This window comes from Pezoporus flaviventris, unplaced genomic scaffold (genome assembly GCF_033815535.1).
Source record: "Pezoporus flaviventris isolate CSIRO_AGI_PZ_B2104156 unplaced genomic scaffold, CSIRO_AGI_Pfla_v1 ptg000213l, whole genome shotgun sequence".
In the NCBI taxonomy this organism is placed as follows: Eukaryota; Metazoa; Chordata; class Aves; order Psittaciformes; family Psittacidae; genus Pezoporus; species Pezoporus flaviventris.
This window is the reverse complement of record NW_026892761.1, coordinates 13,534,250-13,559,765: the sequence shown is the minus strand read 5'-3', so window position 1 is coordinate 13,559,765 and position 25,516 is coordinate 13,534,250.

Here is a 25,516-nt window from a genome sequence, read left to right as displayed (position 1 = left end):
TCAGTTAGGGGATAGCAGCTTTCCATAGTTCATCATGAAGCTTAGGGAATATGGCAATGACAGCGGGTTTGTACCAGTTCTCTTTCCTATTTAGAAATGTTGAAGAGATGACTTGGAAAGACAACAAAATGTTTAAATTAAAAAAAAAAAAAAGAGAGAAGAGTTTCCACAGAGATAAAACATCCCATTTCAAGGCTCCGAATTCCTCCTACAGCTGAAACCGTCAACGGTTATATCCAAGAAACAGTGAAGCACTGCCAAGTGTACATTTTCACTGACAAACAGATTCAGGCAAGGTTTTGTGTGCAGTACTGTCTCTTCGTACTCCTCCACACAGCAGATCCATGCTTCTTCATGCAGAGTAACCAGGTGCTCTGCAGTATGACAGCTCTATAGGTACAAACACAACGTGTTTGCACAACTGTGTATTAACAGTTAAGAGCAAGGAGACTCCAACTGTAATGACATAAAGAATGATATCAAAAGGCACCTCTCACATGAGGCCAGGTGAGGGCAACATTAAAACTGAGCTGGTATGAATAAGCACAGTGTGATTATTTTACAGCTGGAGCACGGCAGGGACACTAGCATCCACTGAATGATGCTATTTTACTAACCTCTTCTCTCACGTCAGCTCACAAATCCTTCTGCTCAGATGCATAGAAGCTGCCCAAAAGAAGCCACCAGCCATCACCAGTCACCTCAGAGGTGCTGGGGGTGACAGGCTCAGACCTCCCAAAGCATCAGCACAAACCAAGTCATTTCTCCCGTGTCCCTCATCTCCACTTGGCACCAGGACACGCCTTTTGAATTATTTCTCCCTCCCACTTTAACTTCATTCCACAACACAACATTGCAGCAGCCTGCTACAAATAACAGCCTCCGTTTTCAGGCCACCACCGCTCTCCCGCTGTCAGCACAAGGGCATATGTGCTCTTCAGCTTCCTCAAGTGAGTTATTCTGAGCCCTGCTAAGAAAAATCTATGACTTTACACCCTGTCTGAGCCTCAGCAGCAATCACTAACACTACGTTTTCAAATTTAATCTCATTTCTGATTAAACTTTTCTCTCTCCCATTTGTAATCTCACTTGCCGCTGTGATTTGTGCAGCTCAGTATAAATATGTGCTTTAGAATTAAACTGGTTCAGCAATTCTGACAATGATTTCTCAGAAATTAAGCCTGGACAATTTGTTTGGCTGAAGTAGAACAATTTGGAACATATGATAGGCTGTAAAGTACTTTGTAGTGTAGCACACTAATAAATATTAGCGATGGAGAACTCATTTATGACTGGTTGCAAGGGTATTACGAAGAGGCTGGTGACAATGTGATGCCCTCTGAACAAATGCAGAGACAACATTTTTGCTTAAAATATAAAATAACTGCAAAGCAAAGGACTACACGCAGGTGGCAAACGTCACCTTCCCTCCAGGGAATAACCTGATTAACAATAGCAGTTTAAAACAGGACTGAACAACCAGAGGAAGATATCTGAAAATGAGGGTTTCTGTCTCAAGAATAATGACCCCCAACCCATACTGTCCCAGTGCTCAACCTGAGGCCATTGGACAATTACAGCTGAAAAAGAAGCCTTTTTAAGCAGACTAGAAACTTCAGATACTATTCTTCCAGGAGCTCTGAAGTCCATGAAGGACATGGAGCTGTTGGAGCAAGTCCAGAGGAGGCCATGAGGATGATCAGGGTCTGGAGCACCTCCTGCATGGAGGCAGGCTGAGAACATTGGGGCTGTTCAGCCTGGAGAAGAGAAGCTGCATGGAGACCTAAGAGCAGCTTCCAGTGTCTGAAGGGGGCTACAAGGATGCTGGAGGGGGACTCTTCATCAGGGACTGTAGGGATAGGACAAGGGGTGATGGGTTTGAACTAGAACAGAGAAGTCCTTCCCTGTGAGGGTGCTGAGGCGCTGGCACAGGGTGCCCAGAGAAGCTGTGGCTGCCCCATCCCTGGCAGTGTTCAAGGCCAGGTTGGACGGGGCCTTGGGTGACATGGTCTAGGGTGAGGCATCCCTGCCCATTGCAGGGTTTTGGAACAGGATGACCTTCAGGTCCTTTCCAACCCAAACCGTTCTATGACTAAGCAGAGTAGTACATAAACAGTCTCAGCCATAGGGCCCCTTCTGCCCCCAAACTCATGTTCTCCAATACTGGGGCTTCCCCAGGCAGCTTTGAAATACAGCAAGGCACAAAGGAGCTGTGACGCAGAGCTTTGTGTTATCCCTCACCAAGGACTGCAACACGTAGGTCCCCAGGAGACTCCTCAGCCTGGGAACATATGTATTTCTTGACTCACATGGGAAATATTACACACATGATTAAAGTTTCCTAAAATTCTTGCCAAATAATCTCTTCCTAGGTCCTAAACCATCCTTGCTAGATATCTGTGTTTGCTTTTATTAACTGCTTCCTCAGTCTTACAACTGATTTGTTTTGTATCAACTCCTTTAGTCAACCCACCTTATTTTTAGTTCTCTAGCAATGTCTGACATTTGGTTGGGTTTTTTTTTTTGCTCCAAGAACACACCTTCTTCTACCATCTCCACTCTTCTTCCTTACTCACTTTTAAACTCCCCTTCTTTCTTCTTCTCCTGTAAATTCTCTTGTTCCTTAGCCCTTGAAAACCTGCTCCTCATCTTGTTGTTTCTTCTTTACAGCCAAATTTACCTTACGTGTTCTCAGTCACCCCAGACATTCTCCTGGTGGCCTGAGCCTACCACATCTTGACTCATCTCAGAATAAACAAACCTCTCCACCACCCCACTCAGCATCACTCATATTTACATCATGCAAAGTTTACAGTACAGCAACACCCTGATGGACATCACTCCTCTGTGGTATTTCAGAGTTCATTTCCAAATATTTAATATCCACTTCCATGAACCATCATTCATCTGAGATTAATTTCCCATACAAATCAATACAGGAGGGTCAGAGGAATTAATTCAGGGACCTAAGAAATGCACTGGGTGAATATATGTGTCATAAAGGATAGAAAAGGAGGAACAGAGAGGATGCTTTTACTCTTTTATAGGTTGCCAGCAGCTTCACCTGGAGGACTCGATACCCAATGTAAATCTCAGGGCCAGCACTCCTAGTGCCTTTTTTAAATGCTTACAGATCTGTTGTTGCACTCTCCAAATGAATCAGCAGCACTCACAGTTAAAGGAAGTGAAAAAAAAAGCAGCAATCACTGGGCATTCAGTGTAGCAGATGGAGAGAGCAATAATCCACCCCCCCAGAACAGTATCATAAACCAAGCATATTCCCTGGTTGATGATCCCAAAGGTCCTCCTCCTCCCTCTCCACCCTCCTAGCAACATAGCCATTCTGAATACACAGGGCAATATAGTATGTAAGTCCCTACACATATCCTCCTCCACTCAGCTGCAATATTGATGCAGACAAAGGTTTTCTGCTCAGTAAAAATCAGTCACGCATACACAGAAATCCTCATCACTACTTTTCATACCTTTAAGCAGGAGGAATCCCTCAGATCTACTGTAAATACTTGCCTTACAATGTCTGGTTACAAAGTGCCACTGCCCTGTGCTGTAGGCTTTTCAACACACCAAACCACGAACACCTTTAGACCAAGGGTTCTTCTTTCATGTTAGTCAGGACTGAGTCTCCACTCCTGAATAAGGCCTCTAAAAACTGAAGAAAGATGCATTACTAATGGGTATCCAAACCTTCAGATTTTAATTCTCCACTTTCATCTGCTCTGGTGGTCTACTGATCTGGGTATTTAGCAGTCTCTTCTAGCATGGCAAAATTGCTATTTCTCTCCCATAATTAATCCAAGGTGCTGCTGGACAAAGTGAGACAAAAGGGCTCATTTAAACCCAGCTGGAATTTCTCCCAAATCAGTAACAACATACTTGCAGCAATGTTGAACCTATATTACTGATTTTCCCAAGTTTTTATGTTAATACTGCTGAAGGACTTCCTTATTTTCTTTAGAGAAATATAGAATGACAATTAAATATTGGCATTTTGCTGTAGTAACTATTTGAATAGGCAGCAAGAAGAATAAAATGCAATTGAAAATAACTCCAGAACACAACCATTCTCAATTACCTGAGCCAGTGTATAGCCCAATTGCATTATCCACACACCTTCACACCAGAGCTAGCAGCTGAACCAGATGTTCTGCCCTTCCACATCTTCATAAACACACCTCCAAAGCTTCCCGGTTTAACCACGTACTTCTACTGCAGGCACAAGTACATATTTTCCTAACTATGTGAAGCAGCAGGAGAGATCATGACAGGGCCAACGTGCTGAGGAACGTGTAGGAGGCAGCAATAACAAACTGACACAAAGAAACAAGGTTGTAGTTAGCACAAACCCGGTTAGGTGGAAAAGTTAGGGGGTTTTCTCTCCAATCTAACATGCCACCCCACCCACTAGACCTAGATATGTGTTATATTGCTCTGACATGACCGAGCCATCCTGTGCAAAGGAGGCTTGTCTCTGGGTTACCAATGCTCTTCCCCAGAGTGCTTTCATTTTCCAGAAAGCACCAGCAAGACCTCATTTTCAGCTGGAAGGAATTATCCAGTATGAAACTAGTTTCTGCATTGTCATTATCCAACATAATGTTTTCTCTCTAGTTATCTTGAGGTTTTGAGGTGGTGCAAAACATTTACTGGTGCCTGTGTGAATAAATTCAAGTATGGCTTACCCAGAGGCACCACCTTCCTCTTGTTTCCCGTCTTGAGGCCACATCCATGTAGTTTAGCAGTAATGCCTCATCTAAGGCTTGGGAAGCTTTCAGCTAGCTGAGCAGAAGCAGCGAGTAAGGTTGCAAATATAAGCAAGGAGGGACTCATTTCAGGAGTAAGACAGGTTAGACTTTTGCTGTGCATAAACTCATATGTACACACAGCAGGCTAAAGCATTCTATATATTTTAGTTTGCTTTTTTACATCCCATCTAGCAGCAGTGTGAACTCCCATAGCTCAGGTACACATTAGTCTTTGCCTGCTTTAGGCACAGAGGACACATCAACTCTTTGTGAAACGGTCTCTCTTACCTGCTTCATGTTACTGTGAGATTGATGTCTATCTCACGATCAGTATCTCAGATCTATGCTGCACAATGAACATAGCTGGGCTCTAAAGAACGTTAACTAATTTACTGTTATCTAAAACTTTGCCTTTTAATTCCCCTTCTCCTGTGCCATATAGAATCCTGGAATGGTTTGTATTGGAAGGGACCTTAAAGCTCATCCAGCTCCAACCCCTGCCACGGGCAGGCACCCCTTCCACTAGAGCAGCTTGCTCCAAGCCCCTGTGTCCAACCTGGCCTTGAGCACTGCCAGGGATGGGGCAGCCACAGCTTCTCTGGGCACCCTGTGCCAGCGCCTCAGCACCCTCATAATGAAGAGGTCCAGGGTTCTCTTAAAGCTCATACACAGCTTGCATTGAGCATTTTACATCAGCTCAGGATTAGGTGTACACTTAAGAACATGTCCCTGTCCTTATTTCAGTGTTTGCGTCCTATATTTAGGTCCAGTGTTGTGGTGCTGTGGGTACCGGTGGTAGCCCAGCTATAGTGTCATGGACCATACTGCAAACTACAAACACAGCTGAGGAGTGGGGTTCATCACCCAAAGCTCTGGGCTGCCCCATTTAGCTAGAGCCTGATAACCAAATTGTGGGTGCATCTACAGTACACACCTGTGAGTGCAACAGCAACACTTTGAGCTCCCCTAGGTGCATCTAGCCCCTGCTATATTGTGTTTAATCAGAGGAGAACAGAGACATGGATATTCTTACAGGGAAGTAAGCTAAGTACCTTAGCTTTCACGTTTGGCAGACAGCTATCTCCATGTGCAGAACTCGGGACTTTTGTTTACCCATTGATTTTTAAATAACATTTCCCATCCTGGATGCACAGAACAGTTCCCTGTAAATCTTCTCACTGATGTCTTACTGAGGCAGTCGACAGCCTGAACCAATAACACTATCTGGGCTGTGACCTTCTCCATCCATCTTAATTAGGTATTAACTTCAAAAGCCTTTTTGCTACATGTTACCTGCCAGCATCAAACAAAAAGACAAACACCAGCCTTGAGTCATCAGAAATGTAATTACAGGGCCTCTTGGAGAGGTGGCTCTGCTTGCTTCTCTGGTTTTAACTCTAGGAATTTATAGCATAGAAACAGCACTTTAGCAGTACTTAGAAGAGCCCTGCAATGAGAAAATACACCAAGAGACACTTGCACAAAGTGCAGCTTTACCTCAAACAGCCCTGGGTATCACAGGCACTCACACTGCTTATTTAGTGCTCCCCTACCTAGATCTGCAGAAGACATACACCCCCCTGCCTTTTTTTCTTTAACACAGGTATAAGTCAACACATGCAGACTTGGCAATCCAATCTGTTGGCACCCATCAATCCATTTAATTACACAACCTGGAATGACTCAAACAATTCTGGAGAAAATGGGTTATCAGACAGTATAAAGGTGCTAAGGCACTTGAGCACATCAACTGCATTTGCCATAGGACTTCTTTGTGCACTACCAACAAAGTACCTTCATCCTGCACATCAGAAATGTGAAGTAGCAGCAGATGCCAAAATGCAGTGAGGAGTTCTGTACAAACCTCAACAACAAACCTTCACACCTTAACCCATGTATGAACTCACTCACGTACCTTGCACACTGCCATATCAAAGATATGTTAATAGTTAATGAAAGCAATACTAAGCATGCTTTGCAAATATGGCTTAGTTTAGCCGCAGGATGCTGTGATAGTACCATGGTCCTGTTCCTGCAGACACAAACCTGGGGTAAAACAAAACCAAAGCAAACAAAAACACCCCACTTTTAAGGATTTAAAACATTTAACATTTAAAAATTTGGGTTAATACACCCCACCTCACCCAGGAGAGGATCAGTGTGACTGTAGGGAGGAGACCAACCAACTACCCAGGAAACATCTCGGCATTTATGGATGTTCAGAGCCAGCACTGTGGTAACAGAATGTTTGACGCTGGGGAGATGGGAACAACCAGTGGATCACACTGTTAGCCCTATGCCCATTTGTGACTGGATAGAGTGTGAGAGAGGAACACACAACTATTTTGCAATCCATCCAGCCCAAGAGCTCATCAGCGGCTTCTCACCAGCAACAATACTTTTCTGATGTATATTTCTATCTGATGTAATAACTCTTTTTTTCTTCTCATGATGTTCTTGGATGTGAGGAGTGTTCAAGGCACCAAGGACACTGGCATTAACCTGTTTTCCTACTGTTATGACAAAGCTAAGCACCTACATGTAACAAAAAAGCTCTTGGTCTGGATTCCATTAACATTCCCCCCTTTTTTCCCCACAGGAGTTCAAGCACATGCACAATGCTGCTGGGTAAGACAACTGTTGTCTGCAAACCAGGGTTGAGGCTGCATGGTGGGCTGCTAACCCCCACAACACAGCACTGCTTGTGACCGGGAATAGCTGTATTTTATAGAGAAGAGTTCAGGATTAAGAAACTTCCAAATCAAGCACATCCTTGTTTTAAATCTATTGGCTTTTCCTATGCTAATATGTTAAAGCAAAGTTCCTTAAGAAATGCTACGAAGCAGAGTTTACAAGGGGAGTTGCAAGCAGCCCCAATTTTTCTTTCATCTGATGACTTCAAAAAATGAACTTCTGTCATTAACAGAGAAATAAAAACATTGGAAGTGGGTAATTTATTATTGCAGCAAAGTGTTAAATAAGCTTCCCCCAGACCTGTTTATTCCTCTATTCATTTTAAGAGACTTCTTGTTATTTTCCATGAGTTATTTTGAAGCTATGTCTGTTTATTCTTCTGCCAAGCGCTTGAAATACCTTTTGCAGAGACAACAAAAGGAAACAAATTGTTTCACAGAAAACAGAATAAGAGAATTTAGTGCTATAGTGAAGGCCAAATCGAGTGTTTTTTAAACAAATCTTTAATCCGCTGAAAATGTTCTAATACAATAGGAGAACATTGAAGCAAACAAGAGATGCAGATCAAGCCATTTAGCTGTCAGCGCAGGAGAAGAACAACCATTCCGTTCTGACACAATGAATAACTTTTTGTTCCAAATGGGCAGGCATAAAATAATCAGAGCTGGAGTTACCAGAACATCACCTGCAACCATCAGGTAACACAAGGTGAAGAGTGCTCGCTGCTGAAGCCTCCCACATGCAGTTGTAAATCTAACTGCATTAATGTGGATCATACACACTCCAAAAGCTTTAGGCCAGTGAATACCTGCATTCAGGGCTTGCTCAGCGCACTGTGTATGTCTGCTGGGGAAAGATTTCATCCAGCACAGGAAGTCACGGCTGGCTGAGATATTGTCAACAAGAAAAGTTATTTAAACCTTCTCCCTCACCCTTTGGGTGCAGAAGTTTTCTCCAGTGTGAATTCCAGCTCTTTGGCCACTGTGCAACCCTCCATGGGCTAAAAAGTTATTCTGCGTTTCTCCCTTTTCCTGCAGTGCCCTTCAGCAGCCAAGTGCTTCTTCAGTCTTAGCCTGATGCTTTCTGCAAATATACTCAAATACTTGGCTGCTGCACTCTCATAGCCCAGCACGGCCAGCCTTGCCTCAGCTGTGTGCCACCAGCTTCTCCTGGAGGGTACAAACCCCAGAATTCAGGTCCAGAAAGGCTGATAATAGGTTCAGACTTAAACAGGGGAAGTTCAGGTTAGATATAAAGAAGGAGTTCTTCACCGTGAGGGTGGAGAGGTGCTGGAACAGGTTGCACAAAGAAGTGGCAAATGCTCCATCCCTGGCAGTGTTCAAGACCAGGTTGGACAGAGCCTTGAGTGACATGATCTAGTGTTAGGCACCCCTGCCCATGCCAGGGGGATAGAAATTAGATGACCTTAAGGTCCCTTCCAACCCAAACCATTCCATGGTTCTATGATCCTTTCTGTATGTCTGCTTTCCTGCTGAGTGGGCTGGGAAAGAAACAATTTTGCCATTGCTGAGTGTAAAATGCTGCAGCCCCCCAGAGGCGTCAGGAGACAGACGACTTCAGGTTTTGTGGAGTTCTTTCAAGTTATGAAATTGGGTTTAATAAACGGGAAAATATTAATATCATTCAGCTGGCTGTTCAGCAATTCTTACCAAAGCCCCAGTGGCGACAGTAATCAGCTTCACAGGTAAAATATAGGGGTCTGGGGGTATTAGGAGGGTTATTTTTATGTCTGTTGGGGTTTTTTGGGTAGAAGACAAAACTAAATTCACAATGATTTCTATCCAGAACACTGGAAGGCAATATTGACTGAAAAAAGGACAGCCTCACTTCTTACGGGTGGGCTCGAGAAAGGGTCAGGTCACTGGATCAGTCCTTATTTGTGGCACAGGGAAGTGTTCTTTTGTTTCTCTTAAAGAACCTCAGAAATACAGCTGAGCTATTTACTGTGGTCTTTCAGCTAAGATATCACAAGGGCTTTTAGTGCCAAGTTGAAGCAAAGATGTGCAAAGAAAATCAGCCCGGTGTGATCTAATCTTCAAGAGCCTGCAAGAGATGAATTTTTCAGCCTGCACCAAACTAAATGCTACTTTATTTCATTTGACCATTTTCAACAAACCCAATCGATACCTCAGAGCAGAGGCATCAGTCAGCACACAAAACTTTTTCAATCATTGTGCTAAAGGAGGAGAAAACCCCAGGAGAAAGCCTTCACTGCTCAGAGCACCGCTCGAGATCGGGGTGTGCCACAGTGAGTACACAGCATAAATGTGAAGCCATGCGAAGGACACTAGTGCTCCACACAACTATAACACATAACTTCCTACTACAATCATATTTCAAGTAATGGGGTGACAGGAAAACGTGAATGACATCTCCTGTAAGTCATTTCTGTGGGGACAATGTAGCAAGCATTAAAAATACTGAGATACCCTATACTTGGTTATGCTCTTCGGTTGGGCACCTTCTCATCTCAGACCTTCTCCCACTTCTCAGCCCATAATGGAAGGTCCCCACCACAGGTCCATGTGAGGCAGGTAGCAACGCTTGCTAATGGTAGCCCTGCACTTGCTGGGAGAGTTGCAGCTGCTGTCTGAAAGTTTCAGGTCCCTTCACACTGCCTACGTGTTGTAATCTCATTTATTTCGTTTCGCAGGTTATTTGAGTTTTCAGTCTTGATGGGTTTTTTGTTGGTTTGCTTTGGTTTCATTTTAAAAAACACTTTGATTTTTCATGCATTTTAAACTTAAAAAAAACCCAAAACAACAAGAAGAAACCAAACTTTTTCAAAACCAAGCTTGCGGAAGCTCTTATTTCTTATCTGTGTATTTCCTCCCCTCTGCACCAAAATACCCTCAAGTTAAAGCAGCTGAGCAAGGTATTCTGCTAAGTTATGAAAGTCCCTTGTCATTCTCAATATAACCTGATGTCTTGATATGACCTAAACCCAGAAAAAAAACCACAAAATGAGACTATTTTAGCACCTTCCTCTTCAAATAGAAGACAATAAAAAAAACCAACACATAGTCATATGCTTTCTGGAAATTCCTTCACTTTCCCCTTGAAGGAAAACATTTGATGATAGGCCATGGAGGGAAGGAAGTACCTCCCAGCTTTTTGGGTTACAGCTTTCCACTTAATTTACTTGAATGGTAAACAAAGAGAAACTTTTATTAACTTAAAGATGAAACAGCCCCCACTGCATATAAAGCTCCTGAGAACTGTCAACCTCCCTCCTTCATCCACTTCACTGCGTTTATATGCACTCTTGAAATTAAACAGCGTCCTTCTCTTGTAAAACAGCACCTCCTTACAGCTACGAAGTCTCTCCTCAGGGGAAGGACATACTTCCTATTGTGCAGACCTGCTATTACTCCAAATCATGTTCTTGCAGCCCTGCTCTACTCCTCCTACGTACAGTCACTACCCCAAGGAAAGAACTCCAGTACTGGGTGTCATAGAATAGTTAGGGTTGGAAAAGGCTTTAAGATCATCTAGCTCCAACTCCCCTGCCACGGACAGGAACACCTCATGATCGGGGTGATGTCTTATGATTATTGTCACACAAAGTCCTTCTTCCTCAAGAGTACCAAAACCCACATTAACTTACAGGTGCTGAAACCCTGAGCGTGCACTTCACACTTTGCAAGATAGCTACTGGTTTGTTTGTCAGCCCCTTGCTAGGAACCTCCCCACCTTGGTCTCAGTTAATTTGGAAATTCCTATCAAAAGTTAGGTCCCTACAGTCTGGTTAACAAAAAGCAAAACCAGAACCAATACACATCAATTCAGCTTTGATTTCAACTGCCAAAATTCATCTTATTCAAGGCTTCTTAGCAAGGAAAGCAATAAAACCCCACCTAAAACTAACAAATCTTTCAGCTAGAACTTTAACAGCTGGAAACCGTACGGAAGGTAAAGCCAGAGTCATGGAAGGTGCACAGCGATTGGAGAGGCAGCCATGGATGCAACTTGTGGTAAGGGAAAGTCCAATTAGATTTGGGGGAAATACAAGTAAATTTATATATTATAGATATATTTATATATTATATTTCACAGTGAGGACAATGAACAACTGCCAGAAGGACACAGGACAGATATGAGACCTCCATCCATGGAGATTTTCTAAACTTGAATGGAATAAAGCCCTGGGGAACACACTAACTCCAAAGGCGGCTCTGTTCTAGGCAACAGGGCTTATACAGATTACATTCAGATGTTTCTGCCAACCTACATTTTTCTTGAAGAAAAAGTCAGTTCAAAGGTTGGGATCTCCATTGGAGAAACGTGGTCTGGTTTTGGCAGAGAACAGCATCCATGCCTTTGCATCCATTTAAAAACCCTGCAGCAGGACTTGAGATGTGTCAGAAGAATAAAGAGCTTTCCAGACAAATATTACTGACATCTAAATTAAAACAAAAGAAAACAAAAATTAGTTTCTTTCTCGACTTGGGAGAAACCGCCCTCCTCCGGGGGTGGTGACCTTGATGGATATGCAGTAAACTGTTTGCCAATAACCCACAGTTCATGGGAGAAAAGAGCAGCTGCTTCACGTGAAGTTTTGGCTGGTATCATTTTGATGCTGACAAAGAACAGCTCCAGAAGTTCCAGGGACCTTAAGAATTTCAGGCTTTTGGAAAACCCTCTCTTTGCTCAATGCAAATGGCATCTTCCAGCAGGTGATGGATGTTTAATATGTTGAAAACAGAGCAGAAAGCTGCAATAGTAACCATAGCTCGTCCAACAAGCCTGTACAGCAGTTGTATTCAGACAGCAATGTGTCTACTAGGCATTGCTCTCTTACCAAGTTGCCACAGAAAATATATGGACTCAGTCAGAGATTAATATGATCAGACCAAAGCCGTTTATTGCAAAGCCTTAACTCCTTATATACTATTGCTTACATACACTTACAGTGATTTGGCATATTATGATTGGATACATGTCTTGAAGACCCTTAATGACTAACATATAATTGGTTAAACACAGGTGTGAGAACTTGACCTCGAAAGCTTGCCAACAGTCCACAGTTCTCATAACTCAGTGAATTCCAGCTTCTTCTTATCTTGCTTGCTTAAGCTTCCTCAGGCCTCTCATGGCCTTGCTGTATCACTTGGGATTATTCAGAGTTCGTGTACCCATTATCCATTCTCCTGTGAGAACACTGTCTCCACACCAAGTGTTTCCTTCCCCCATCTCAAGAATTTCACATCTGGCTCCAGGAAGAAAAGGACCAAAAGCTGTCTTCATTGTAATCTTTGAAACACCTTTTCCAACACTGACGAATGTTCAGATTCATTTCTTGCTGTATGGAAAACCTGTCAATCCTCACTACAGAATGTGTCTTTCAACAAATTTTCTCCATCTCAGAAAACTTCAGGCTTCCCCTGGGATAAGTCTTCTTATTTATTGCATTTAACCTTGATTTTACCTTGCCCAGCAGTTCACATGCAAGGTGAACACCAGAACAGTTTTCTTCCCCTAGCCACACAGACAGTAATGCATAGGACAAGCAGTGAGCCATGTGCGTAGAGAACAGGGTAACCACTAAGCTTAAGACTTCATACATAATAAATTTATACTCTCTACATGTGTCCTGGGTTCAGCAGTAGCAGTCATTTTTCTCCTTCTTAGTAGCTGCTGCAGTGCTGTGTTTTTGACTTTTGGCCTGGGAGCAGCGCTGATAACACCGATGGTTTTAGTTGTTGCTCAGTGATGTTTAGTCTGACCAAGGACTTTGTGAGTCTCATGCTCTGCCAGGGAGGAGGGGAAGCCAGGAGGAAGCAGAGACAGGACACCTGACCCAAACTGACCAAAGGGGTATCCCATACCACAGCACGTCATGCCCAGGATGTAACTGGGAGTTAGCCAGAAGGATGAGTTCACTGCGGGGTTGGAGGAGGTATTGGTCAGGTGGGGTGGGGTGAGTTATCAGTCAGCGGGTGGTGAGGTGTTGTATTCTCTCCCCTTGTTATTTCCCTTATCATTATTATTATTGGTGGCAGCAGCAGTGATTCGTGTTACACCTTAGTTACTGGACTGTTCTTATCTCAACCCCTGGGAGTTACATTCTTTCAGTTCTCCTTCTCATCCCTCCAGGAGCAGAGGGAGGGCAAGAAGGGAAAGAGTGAGTGAACGAGCTGCGTGGCTGGGTTTAAACCATGACAACATGCCAACAGTCAGGTCTATCAATCATCTATGCTGATCCATTACAATTTTTCTGCTAAGATGCTCTCATGTTTCCAGACATGCTTAAGTCCCTTCACATTCTCTCTGGAGACACACAGTAGTCCAGCTTTCTAGTATGGGGCTGGACCCCCCCCAGATGGATATCTATCTCAACCACAAAGTTTGCTAAATACAGTAAAACTCCTTTATAAATGGCTGCCTAAAAGTTAAGTTTTCCTAGAGCCCTGGAATTTGGCTACCACCTATGGGTAAAGCATTCACCAAATGTAGTTTTAGTTTCTTGCAACTAGAGTTTGTCTTTGGCCCAGGATATTAAGACTCAGCAATTTGTGTCTTTTGTCATTCCAATATCCCCTTGACAGGGACTAGATCATGGCTTATCCTCTGTTAGCATGCATGGCTAGTTCTACATTCACCAGGATGTTTAATTTTGCTCTGCAGTGCTGAGACGTGTATTACTGTATTGCAACAAGGGAAGTCCACATACCAACACTTTATGACTAACTCTTCCCACCGCTTCACAGGAGTCTGCATTCTTTTGAGGCAAATATCTTTTGTTTTCTTCTCACTTCCAGGTTATTTGCATGGTTTGTAAAAGTCAAAACCCAATTTTCAAGTGTCCGATTTTGAGGTATTTAGAACACGGGGTCACTTACAACTTCAACGTGTGGGTGGAAGATGAGAATTTAAACCTCATCACGCAGGAAACTCCCTTTAGGAACCTGTTAAGAGGTACATTTAGGTTATTAAATCCTTTCTGTCTATGCATAAGCCTTGCACATGTTTTTTGGCTTCTGCTGCTATGAATTCCTGCAGCTCTGACTCGCACAAAGTTGTTTCTGCCAGCAATCACCTGAGAATTCTCATTATTAATGCCATGGCCTGGTCTATCCTGCAGCACACATCTTAATGAGCTCTGTGCTGCTCCTCTCTTTCAATAAGCTCTCCTCCATACATTCTACAGTTCCACCTTGCCTCTTTACCTGTTACCTAGCTTGAAAGGATTTCCAGCACAGCCTGTCTAGGGCAGGTACCGCTCTCTTAAGATCCTTCTCAGGTCTGTACTTTCATCTCCTGATTTCTGGGGTTGCTAGAGACTTCTGAAGACGGAATAGCTTTTATTGCCAGAAATACTGAAGAAATATTGATTTCTGTTTGCCATTATTTCCTTCTCAAGAAAGTTGAGAATGAGGCTATTACTTGCTCCTGCTCGCCATTCCAACACAGATGCATTAAGCTCATGATTTTCCCATAGCTGTACTTCCCTCATTACAGGTTCACTTGCCTATTTATTACACTACAGACCCTGTTTTATGAAGGTGAACGAGATCACATTCTCTTTTCCTCTGCTTCCTTTCTTGTCCAGGCAATATGGCGTCATTTAAGTACCCTGCCTTTCCTTCAGCTATTGTCCATGCAACCTTTTAATTCCCATTCAAAACATGACTTTGCCCTCAAAATACTGCTTGGAATTAGCTTCTTTATTATGTAGAGCAAACTGGAGGGACTGCCAGTGAGCAAACACGAAGGAGCAGCATGTCTGGGTAGCCTAGTTAGCAGATTCTAGGAGCCACCTCAAAGATGAAAAGAGCCATTTCAAGCATCACATCACCTCACAAGTAAGCAACAAGAGAGGTAGCTGTAGTACAGCTTGCCAGAATAAGCTGAATATAAATCAAGCACTTTCACAGACCCAGGTCACAACATTTGGGCTCAGCCAATTAGTTATTAGTCAGAAAAGATCGAACAATGACATTTCCTTTTTGTGGCAGCGGAGGCAAAAACTGTCATCTGAGCTTTTTGCTTTAGTACAGCTCTATGATAAAAGGCATCTATTCCAATCCCATCTGCTTTCAAATGATACTGAAAGGTATTTTGCCTTTTCTAGCTTAGTTTTGAAAAACTGACTATCTTAAAGCACAGCATCACAGTCAAATACATGTTATCCAAGTAAACTCTAGTTCATTATTCAAACCAGTGCATTATTGTATGTTCTATTCTGAACTGGAGTGTAATAATGACTTAAACCTCTGAACTATCCTCTAAAAAAAAAAAATCATCACTGAACTACAGCACCAGAAAGCAGTTCATTTCAATGTAGAAATTCTGAGAATCGTTTCAGCTTTGATTACCAGGAAGCCAGAAATATGGAGAGAGGTGTCAGAATAACAGATTAAGGGCATCTAGTCTACAGAAACAAGAGAGTTTTCTCTAGGAAGTCTTGCTATTATCCCTAAGAAAATACATTTCAACCTCCCTGAAGTCTTATTCATCCTCCTCACATCTGTCTTAGAAGTCCAAGTTTAGAAGTAGTGGCAACGATAAATGAGATTTCCCCATGCAAGTTCTATTCCTCCCTGAACGGTTATATAAATCTGAAAAGAAAGACATTCTGTTCCCCCTTTCCATTCCCAGCTCTCCCAATGTTTTAGAGCAGCACAAGAAAAGGAGAACAAGACTGTCAGAAGACATTACAACATGAAAACTTACTATGCTCACTCTTAACTGTTGGTCCATATTCTTTCGACAAAACCACGCCATTTAAGGGGCAATTTTCATTTTATAACCACTTACAAAGCAAATCAATTGTGTTTACAAAAGTTCTCAAAGCAAGAAAGGAAAAATACGCAAAACCCAGAATAAGGTTTAATGAGGAAAAAAAATTCAGCCGCCTTATTTTTCTATTCCATTTATTTTTAAAGTCCTTTTTAAATACAACTTATTTTCCATTTTTAAAGCTCTAGGACACAGTTGACAACATAGCATTTGCCTTTCTGTTTTAATACATTTTTCTTCTAGGCTTCCAAGTCCAGGAATAAGCACAACTCTGCATTTATGCAATGTCTCCAATGCACAAGCTCCATTTATTTCCTTATCTTATCTGAAGGACAATCTGGGGATGTGATATCTTTCTCTACACAGCTGGGAGACAGATTCTAGTAGCACACATCTCCACATGTACCAGCTAAAGGGGAGCTAAGGGGGAGGAAAAGAGAGTGGGAAAACACATAGAATCCCAGCCTGGTTTGGGTTGGAAGGGGCTTTAAACCTTAACCAGTTCCAACCCCCTGACATGGGCAGGGACATTTTCCACTAGACCAAATTGCTCAAAGCCCTGTCCAACCTGGCCTTGAAGCATCCAGCCTTCAGCTTATTCTATCTTGCAGTAGATCAGCACTAGAGCTCTAGTTTGAGTTTAGAAACAATTTTGGAAGATGAGTAATTTTAAACTTACTTTTCTTTTTCTACTTTTGTGGCATAAATCCCTTCTCCAGCAGCATTCAGAAGTTATTTACTTTCAAGAAGTGCCATGGGTTTAACAGGTTGTACAGAATAGGACTGGTCCTCTCTCTGTTACCCGTGTCCTACAGTTAATGCAGAGAAGAACAAAGGGCTCCTAGTACAGGCATGAAGTAGAAGACAACACATACACAGGGGGAAAGACCTGTCTGTAAACTGCAGGCTGGACTGAGACACTAAACCTGTTTCACATTGGAGACCTGCCAAATGAAGCCTTTGGCTTCTCCATCAGCCTTGGAGAATTTCAGCTCTATAACCCAAAGAGAGAGATTTTGTTTGACTAATCGGAATGAGATGATACTGTTTAAGAATGCAAAAGGTTACCAAACTGGCTTAGCTGTTCTATTTAATTGTGAGAACTGGTTGAAACCTAGTTGATTCCTAAGAGTGATTCCTCCCAGTACAATAGCTGAGATTTTTAAAAGAAAATAAAACTGGGAAATGTAAAGTAACTTGTTGGCAAACACACACTTTCATATGTTTGAGGATACATCTCTCTGTATGCAATTGTCTACAAAGGAACGTTACACCTTTACTGAAAGCTGCCCTTTCAATAATCCTTGGTATAGCAGAAGTGGCCCACAGGTAATTATCTCTCACTTCACACAGCCTCAAAGCTAGACAGGTTTGTCAAAATGATTTTTACTCCTATAGTTTATTATCTCGTTGTGAACATTTTTTATGAGAAAAAGATTAAATTGCTGCCCTGATGTGTGCATTTCATTAAGCTTCTAATCCTTAAAGAGTCACTAATGCAACTAGCCATTGAAAAGCATTAAATCATAGTTCAGTCATATTGACCAAAATAATCTCCTAATTACTTCAGAATGGAGTGGAGTACAGGAGCTGTGCTGTAAATTACAACTCAAAACAAGAACAGAAAAGCAACTTTGATTACTTTTGGTATGCAAGAATATGGGAAGGCAAGATACATACCTCTACCAGGCAACTCATTCAGAACAGATGGGATTTTAAGGTCACTGTTCATGCAGGGGTGTTTAGTTCAGTAAGCCATTCGGATGGGGATGTTGTTTCTGTTGCAGCTGATCAGTCACTGCAGTCACAGTATAAAGAAGAGAACTAAAATGAGCAAATGAATTTCAGGCGCTGAATTATAAGTAAATTCAACCTACTTCTGAAGAAAACACCCAAAAGACACATCCAGTCCACAATAAAAACTATATCTGCCCCACAACTGAAATGGATCTTAAATTATTTAGAAGCCTCTTTAGTTTTCCTTCTGGCTTTGCTACCTTAAATGTATCTGGAAGCAGATATAAAAGGTGCAGTTTCTAAACTCTGGACCTCACTTCTGACTTCATCCCCATTAGACAAGCACAGAGGAGACCTGCTCCCACTAGCAGGCCCCTGGGCAGACACACACAATCAGTTCCAGTCCTTGTATGTCAGGTGGTGACTTCCACAGCTTCCAGAAAGCTCTTCATCAAGTAAATCTGAGTGCATGACGCTTGCAGGAAGTCTCAAGAGCAGGTAGCAGCTATGAAAACTTATTCAAAGAGTAATCCAATAAGGACAGCCATGACAAATACAGCTTCATATCCAATGTTAAATTTATTATACTCCAATGTGACTATAGCCATAAATCTTTCAAGAAGAGCTTGCCTTGTAAAGCATGATTGTGAGTATATTTGCAATTTAAACACCCAACAGACCAATAATAATGCACCATCAACATTTCTAAACCCTTTTAAATAACTTGCATTCTCATTACTAAAAAGATCATCAGAAAGAAAAAAAAACCCAAACACACTTAGAAGCAAGCTGAAATCCCTCAAGTCAGAACAGTTCACAGGATAACCTCTAGTTATTCCTTTGTTCTTTTCTTTTTTACTAACTCTTCATTTTATAATGGTAAAAAAAGGCACACAATCATCTTCCCAACTAGATGGACATAGTAGGAGTGTGGCTCACATAGGGTGAGCCACAGCTTTCAGGTAGGTGAGTCTAGACCACCTGAGAGCATTGACATTTGAAAGCCCCCTTTTTCTTTGAACAGGCACTAACCAGATATAGTTTTAAAACAGAGGAAATAAACACAGTAGAACTAAGCGGGGTTTCTAAATGGAGTGTGCTCCCTACCACTATACCCATACACGTGAGATCTTTTCAGGTTTTCTTTAGTCCAGCTATCACAATTCTGGGCTGCTGCCAACTCTAAACACTGCTCACATCTCTCCGGGAAGCCTTTTCGAGCACCATCTCAGCCAGGTCCCCAGCCAGACACATCCCTTAGACCATCTCCTTCCTTTGCTCAGGTCCCCCCCGCCCAGAACCATCTCTACTCACCTCCCTGTCAAAAGCAGGACCTCCCTTTATCCAACAGAGCTTCTCTCTTCATTGGAAAAGATACACAAACACCCTCCCTCACAATACCACCTCAAAACAAGGCAGTAAAAACAATGCTATCACAGCAGGCTTCAAAGTTTGCAGGATTTGTTAACAGTGTTGCAGAGAGAGGGGTTTGACTTTAAGAATGGGCAACTCTGTGATGATCAAAAGCATGTTATTTTTCAATATATTTTTATCTTTACTTATTCTCTATGCTTTAGACCCTACTGGACTTTGCTGCAGGCTAGGTTTTCTGTGTAATTAACCAAGGTGATCTGGGTCCCCTGCTCACACCTGATTTGATTGCTTCTCTGCTTCCCTCCCCTTCTTTGTACTCTGCTTCCCTCACCTCTTCACAGCTGGCTCCTGTACTGCATCCTCCACATGGACTCACCTGGCCGAAGCACTGCTTTAAAACACATGAGTGAGCAAACTAAATGATGGGGTTTTCCCCAGCCAGAGAAACTTAGTGAAAACCTGGAAGAAGCATGAGAATATTTAGCTTTTTGTATATCACCACATTTTTGTAACCACAACTGGAAGTTTCTTTGCTTCTGTGCTCCAGCTGGGATCAGTTAGCAGATTAATTATAGTCCACAAGAAACACGTACCATGAGACTGCTGCAGCCAGACCTTTATAAAAGCACTTTGGTGAAACTCAAGATTTTAAACAGGGACAGAAAACACCCAAAGGCTCACTGGGTAATGGAAGCCCTAGGAGAGCGTCCTCCCAATTGCACCCTGGAACAATGCCTTGCCTGGAAAACCTCTGTAATGAATTAATAGCTCACCAGATCTTTTTCCATAACTGTATTAATTGGTATATAAATAGATAATAGAAGACATTACTTCTGTCTACAAAGCTTTGCTTGCGCTCACATCTTGTCTGCTCTTAGCAGACAGATTTTCCAGAAGATGGTAATCTTGTGAGGTCGTCTCCTTCACTCCTTGCTCTGGAGCCTGGCAAGTTGGGGGTCTTCCAGTCCTCAGATGCCTCCTAGTCAGTTTTATGCCACCATTGGGTTTCCCTGACTGAACTTTGAATTGTCTTCTGACCAGACTGGATGAGCACATTATCACTCGTAAAAAAAGAGGATTGACCACAGCCACCAGACTCCCCATAATTTGCAGTCTTCATTTATTTCATGAAGTTTTGACTCCTGGGAGCAGAATACCTGCAGTGCCTGAAAACTCAGGGTCATTCCCATTGCCAGGACCTGGGAGTGTCCATGCTGGGGCCTTGTTCAGATTTGCTGCAAGCACCTGGCCCAGATTTGCTCATTCTCCATTAAAATTCTCCTGCTCAAGCACCTGCAGACTAAAGCAACTTTACCCAGACAGAGAATTTAGGTATTAAATTTAGGTATTAATAGGCAGCTAAAAGGCTATACAGCATGCTTCATTTAGCTTGCTAAGAGCTCTTCTATAAAATGTGAGTGATTAAAATATGGTGTGGTATGTGATCTATTCTCATCATGCGAGTCACAAAGGTAGCAATGTCTAAAAGGCATGCAAGTCTCAAATGCCAGCAACACACTATGACAAAGAAATAATCGATTCTGCAATGTGATGGTTTTATGAAGGCGACTTTCCATATTCCACAGATATATTAAAAGAGAAGGTCAGTCAGAACATCCAGTATTCTCTCAAAGGCCTTTCTTAGCTAGGTTTGGGGTTTTTAGACAGTAATTCAGCATTATTTTCTAGTTTGTCTTTCTGATTGATAGCAAGAATATAACTTCCTTCTGTCTCAAGATCAAGTGTGTCCAATTAGAGGGTGACAGAAGTATCTTACCCAGTTTCTAATAATGCTGCTTCCTCATTACTTTAGCCACGTGCAAGAACATGCCCGTGCAGGTTGTATGCCATTAGGTGTTTAGTTCCTGACTTTTTCCTTATGTCCTTTATTTCTCCAGGCTCATCGAATTATGGTTTCTTTATTAAATCATTCATTATTACAACTTCTGCACTTGAGTCTTCTCAAATCTGTGATAAACCTCCCATTCATACCCACAAGCCTTGAATCAAAGCTCTGCACCACAAGGATTTTTGGGCCACTCGGCCATTGTGGGTACACTATGACTAATTCTAAGTCTTTCCCACAGTGCTGGCAGCTGTCACATTTTCCCCACAACCTTCTACATTCTGCTGTCTTGCCATCAAGAGTGGAGTGTGGTTGAATCCACGCAGATAAGAAGCCAAGTGTGGAAACCACCCCTTTTCTCCCAGTGGGCAGTTGTAGAGCCATGTCAACAGTGGCTCTGCAAGCAGGAGTGGCCAAATATTGCTAGTTGCTAGCCACAGGTCTGGCAGGGCAGGTGTTGAAGTAGATAACCCCATGCAAAGGGAGAACATGGTTTCACATTTAGCACAGATTCAAGTTGCTTTTTACAGCTTTGAAGAAGAAAATCTGGTTTCATAAAAGCTCAGTATTAGCTACAAGCCTTCAGGAGCTATTAGCTCATAATTCTCTAAGCTTTTGCTGTAGACTCCCTTACCACCAGCACTGAAATTATCAAATCACAGCAATATGATAGAAAACCTTTGCTGCAGCAATGAATTTGTTTCCCAGTAGAGATGGACACAGTTACTTACCTTCAGTATTCATGTGTGTATTGAAAATCCTATCATATAAATGAAGGGCCTGAGTCTCTTTTTCTATACTATTACAGAAAAACCAACATCAAGAGAACAATTCTTAGGACTCTTCAAAATTTAAACAATTCCCAAAAAAAAGAAAAAAAGCCAGAAAAGCCAAAACCCACCAAGTATTTTTGTCATGTAGCCTGTGCTTTGATTTTCAAGCTCCTCATCTGCTGCCAACCAGGTGTTTAACCAGTTGTCTTCGGAATCCTCTCTTGGTATTTTGTGTCCATGTACTGGGGTTTCCTGAATGAAAAATTAAGATAACATCTCTGTCAAGCTCCAAATCCTGCTAAACCATCGTGGCAGACTTGCCCATGCCAGTGCAATGGGATTTGGAAAAGGTGCTGCAGCCAGAACTGTGGGAAACTAGAAGTTTTTTCTCACTTAAAGAAAAAAAACCAAAGGCTTTCACTAGAAATACCAGATTTCTCTGGTTTATGCCAGCTCACAAACCTTTTTCCTGGACATCTGACCCCAGGAAAGGGGGGTTTTACTCACCCCTCCACAGCCACTGAGTGCCAGTGGAATACCTGGTTCTGAGACTGAAAGGATGGGGAACAAAGAGACAAGAGGCTGCCGGGCTTCCACCCACTGCAAATTTCATCTAAGCTCTATCTGCCACATGAAGTGTTGATAAGGCAAGGGAGAGAGCCTCACCGAGCACCGAGGGCTGAAGTTCAGAGGCAGTTGCAACTCTTTGAACAGCCAGGAAGATGCTCTCTTCAAAATGAGAGTCATCGGGAAGACGTTAGGAGGATGCCTCGTGCTCCTGCTTTGAGGAGAACTTGCTATGCTGCATGAATCTCCTCATTTTTCCTTCGTGTACTTTCAATTTCTGGGAGGGATCGAGCCGTGTGCTGCAGAATTTCATGGGTACCTTGGCTAGCAGGGATTTGTTTTCATTCGGCCATGGTTTCTGCAGCTTCATTCAGTTTTTAAAGAGCAGAGGCTGTGCTTCAACTGAGTTAGGTGCTGCCTAGATCTTAACTGTCTTGTTGGTCCCTGTTATGCTTTTCAGGGCTGAAAATACTGAACATTTTTAATTGAGATGTTTGTATAAAGGTAAATCCTTGAAAAAATAAAAATGCTTATAATGATAACGGAGGAAATGATTTAATTGAACTAATTCTTTATTGCTCCAAAAGTATACAGACTGATTAAACTCATGCAGTTTTAGCAAAACAAAGAGCGAGCATCAGTGAAAATGGGTGAAATGTGTAGGATGAAGTTAGTTAAAATACTTTCCAGTTAAAAAGCTTAAACTAAATGTTACCCCAGATTTTCCAGCTAGTCACCCTTCAGGAATTTTCCGGAGTGAAATAATGAAGTATCAAGACTATGTTTAGACAGAGAGGATCAAAAGTTTAAATTAAGCAAGAAAAGAAGCAAGCAGTTACTGGTTTCTACTCATCCTCCAAGCTGTTAAAAATAAGTTTTGCCTTCTTAATTTTGAGCTGTGATCCTTAGGAGGCTCTGAACACTGGAAATCCAATATCCAGTATTATTTCTGCGGGCATTCAAACAAGCTCTCATGGTTCTTGCAGTGTTTATGAGCAGTGAACTGGCTGCCCTGCGTGCTGGTTGAAGGAGCACCTGGTGTGCTGATGGATCACATGCCACAGCAGTGGATTGGCAAGGGGGCACTTTTGGGAGACTTGGAAGCCCAGCAAATATTGAAGACTGGGTTTTGGAGAGCAGACCTAAAACTGGAAGATGTAGCTGTGAACCGTGTGATTAGAAACTAAAACAGGTCTCTAACTGCAAAAGCTGAAGGTGGTTCAGCAAGACATAGAATCACAGAACGGTTTGGGTTGGACGACACCTGAAAGATCATTTAGTTCCACCGCCCTTCATGCTTTAAGGCTGTTTTCCAGCTTGGTCCCATTTGACACTGGGACTGCTGGGACAGGCAGAGCTAAATATCCCATCCCAGGTGAGCAGGCAGCGCTGCTCCTCAGGGCCAGAACTGCAGCGCAGCACTTTCTGTATCTACAGATCCGCTTTATTCACCCTGTGGGCAGACACAAAATGTCCTCAGGGAAGTAAGTGCTGCTTTGCAGTGATTGTTCAGCATATCTGGGGTTAAGATGATCGGTTCCTTGTTACTATTTCTATATATTTTCATGTGCTTCCTGAATAGATTTTGTTCACTGCTGCAATGCCAAGGCTTTACTGAAATAAAGACCCTCACTAAAGTTTGTACTGAGCAAGAGATTCCTGCACGCATGAAATCCTGTCCTGTCAACATGGAAGAGACCCTGGAAAAGTTCCGCTCAGGATGCTGCGGTTCTCTGAAATATTCTTTATCACAAGATGTTCTGCTTTGCAGTGGCCTCAATGGGTACATATGTCAATGATACAAGGTTTTTCCTTGTTTTTATGGGGAGGAGGGAGGTTTCTGGGGCTGAAGGGAGGAGGAGCTCTGAAAAGGAAAGCAAACACTGAATCCTATTTCTCTTCTGCCAACACTCTGCTTTGGGTGCCCTTTTGCCAGGGTGGCAGCAGGAGCAGAGCCTGACAACTCAAACGGCCTCCAGGCAGGGAGGGCTCCCCAAGCCTCCCACCCCTGCACTATTGTCACTCTGGAAGGGCTGGTTGTGCCTTGGGTGAGTTAAGGCTGTTAAAGCCCTGTAATGAGTGTGTTTATCAGCTCACGAGTTGAGACATAGCTCTGCGCAGGGATAATTCACACTGGAGTGTACATGCTGAGACTAGAGCGCAGTCTCCACTAGCCCATCATCCCCGTGCTGCTGGATCGCTCATCAGCACCATTTTACCCAGGTCAGCTGTAGGCACATAGATACCCATCTATCAGATCAAAGCTCATTTTGTAAAGATTTACATTTTATGATGGATGCCACCTCATTCAGCATAAAACCTGCCTGTGAAGGTTAACTCCTTAAAAAGCACTGTAAAAAGACACATCCTCGAGGCAGATGTTGGGAGTGAGAAGCTCTGCTTCTGCCAGAGCTGCTCATCAGCCCTCCAAGTACCACTGGACATTACATCTGTTCTGTGTGAGCAACATCTCCATCCTCAAACATGGTAAAGCAATCATTTAATTAGTATGAAGAGGGCCAACAACTCCTCCTGAGCATGTTTGAAATAGATAAGCTCAATGTGGGGAGGAGGAAGACATTTTTGGGGCCTAAATTCCCCGCTTTTTGTATACACCTACACAAAGATACCACGTCCAAATTTAAACCATGCCTCTTGCCTACTGCTTCTCCCTGCTCTTTAGATTATCACTGTATCTATACAGATATATAGAAACCAGTTTCCGCTTTACCAACATGTGAGTGACGTGCATTTATTTTGGAATGTATAGAAATACATAGATGTGGATATGACTGATAATTTAAAAAAAATTAGAAAAATCAAACTTAGTCATAAATTATAACAACAGTGCTGCCAACCACCGGCATTTAAAAGTCACGAGTCAGCCTTCACGAAAACATGTGTTATCTTTCAGAAAAATAATATGTGTTGAGTTATTTATCTTCTGCTTTTCTGATTCTTCAAAATGCATTTAAATCATATTTTCAAGCCTTTGTTCT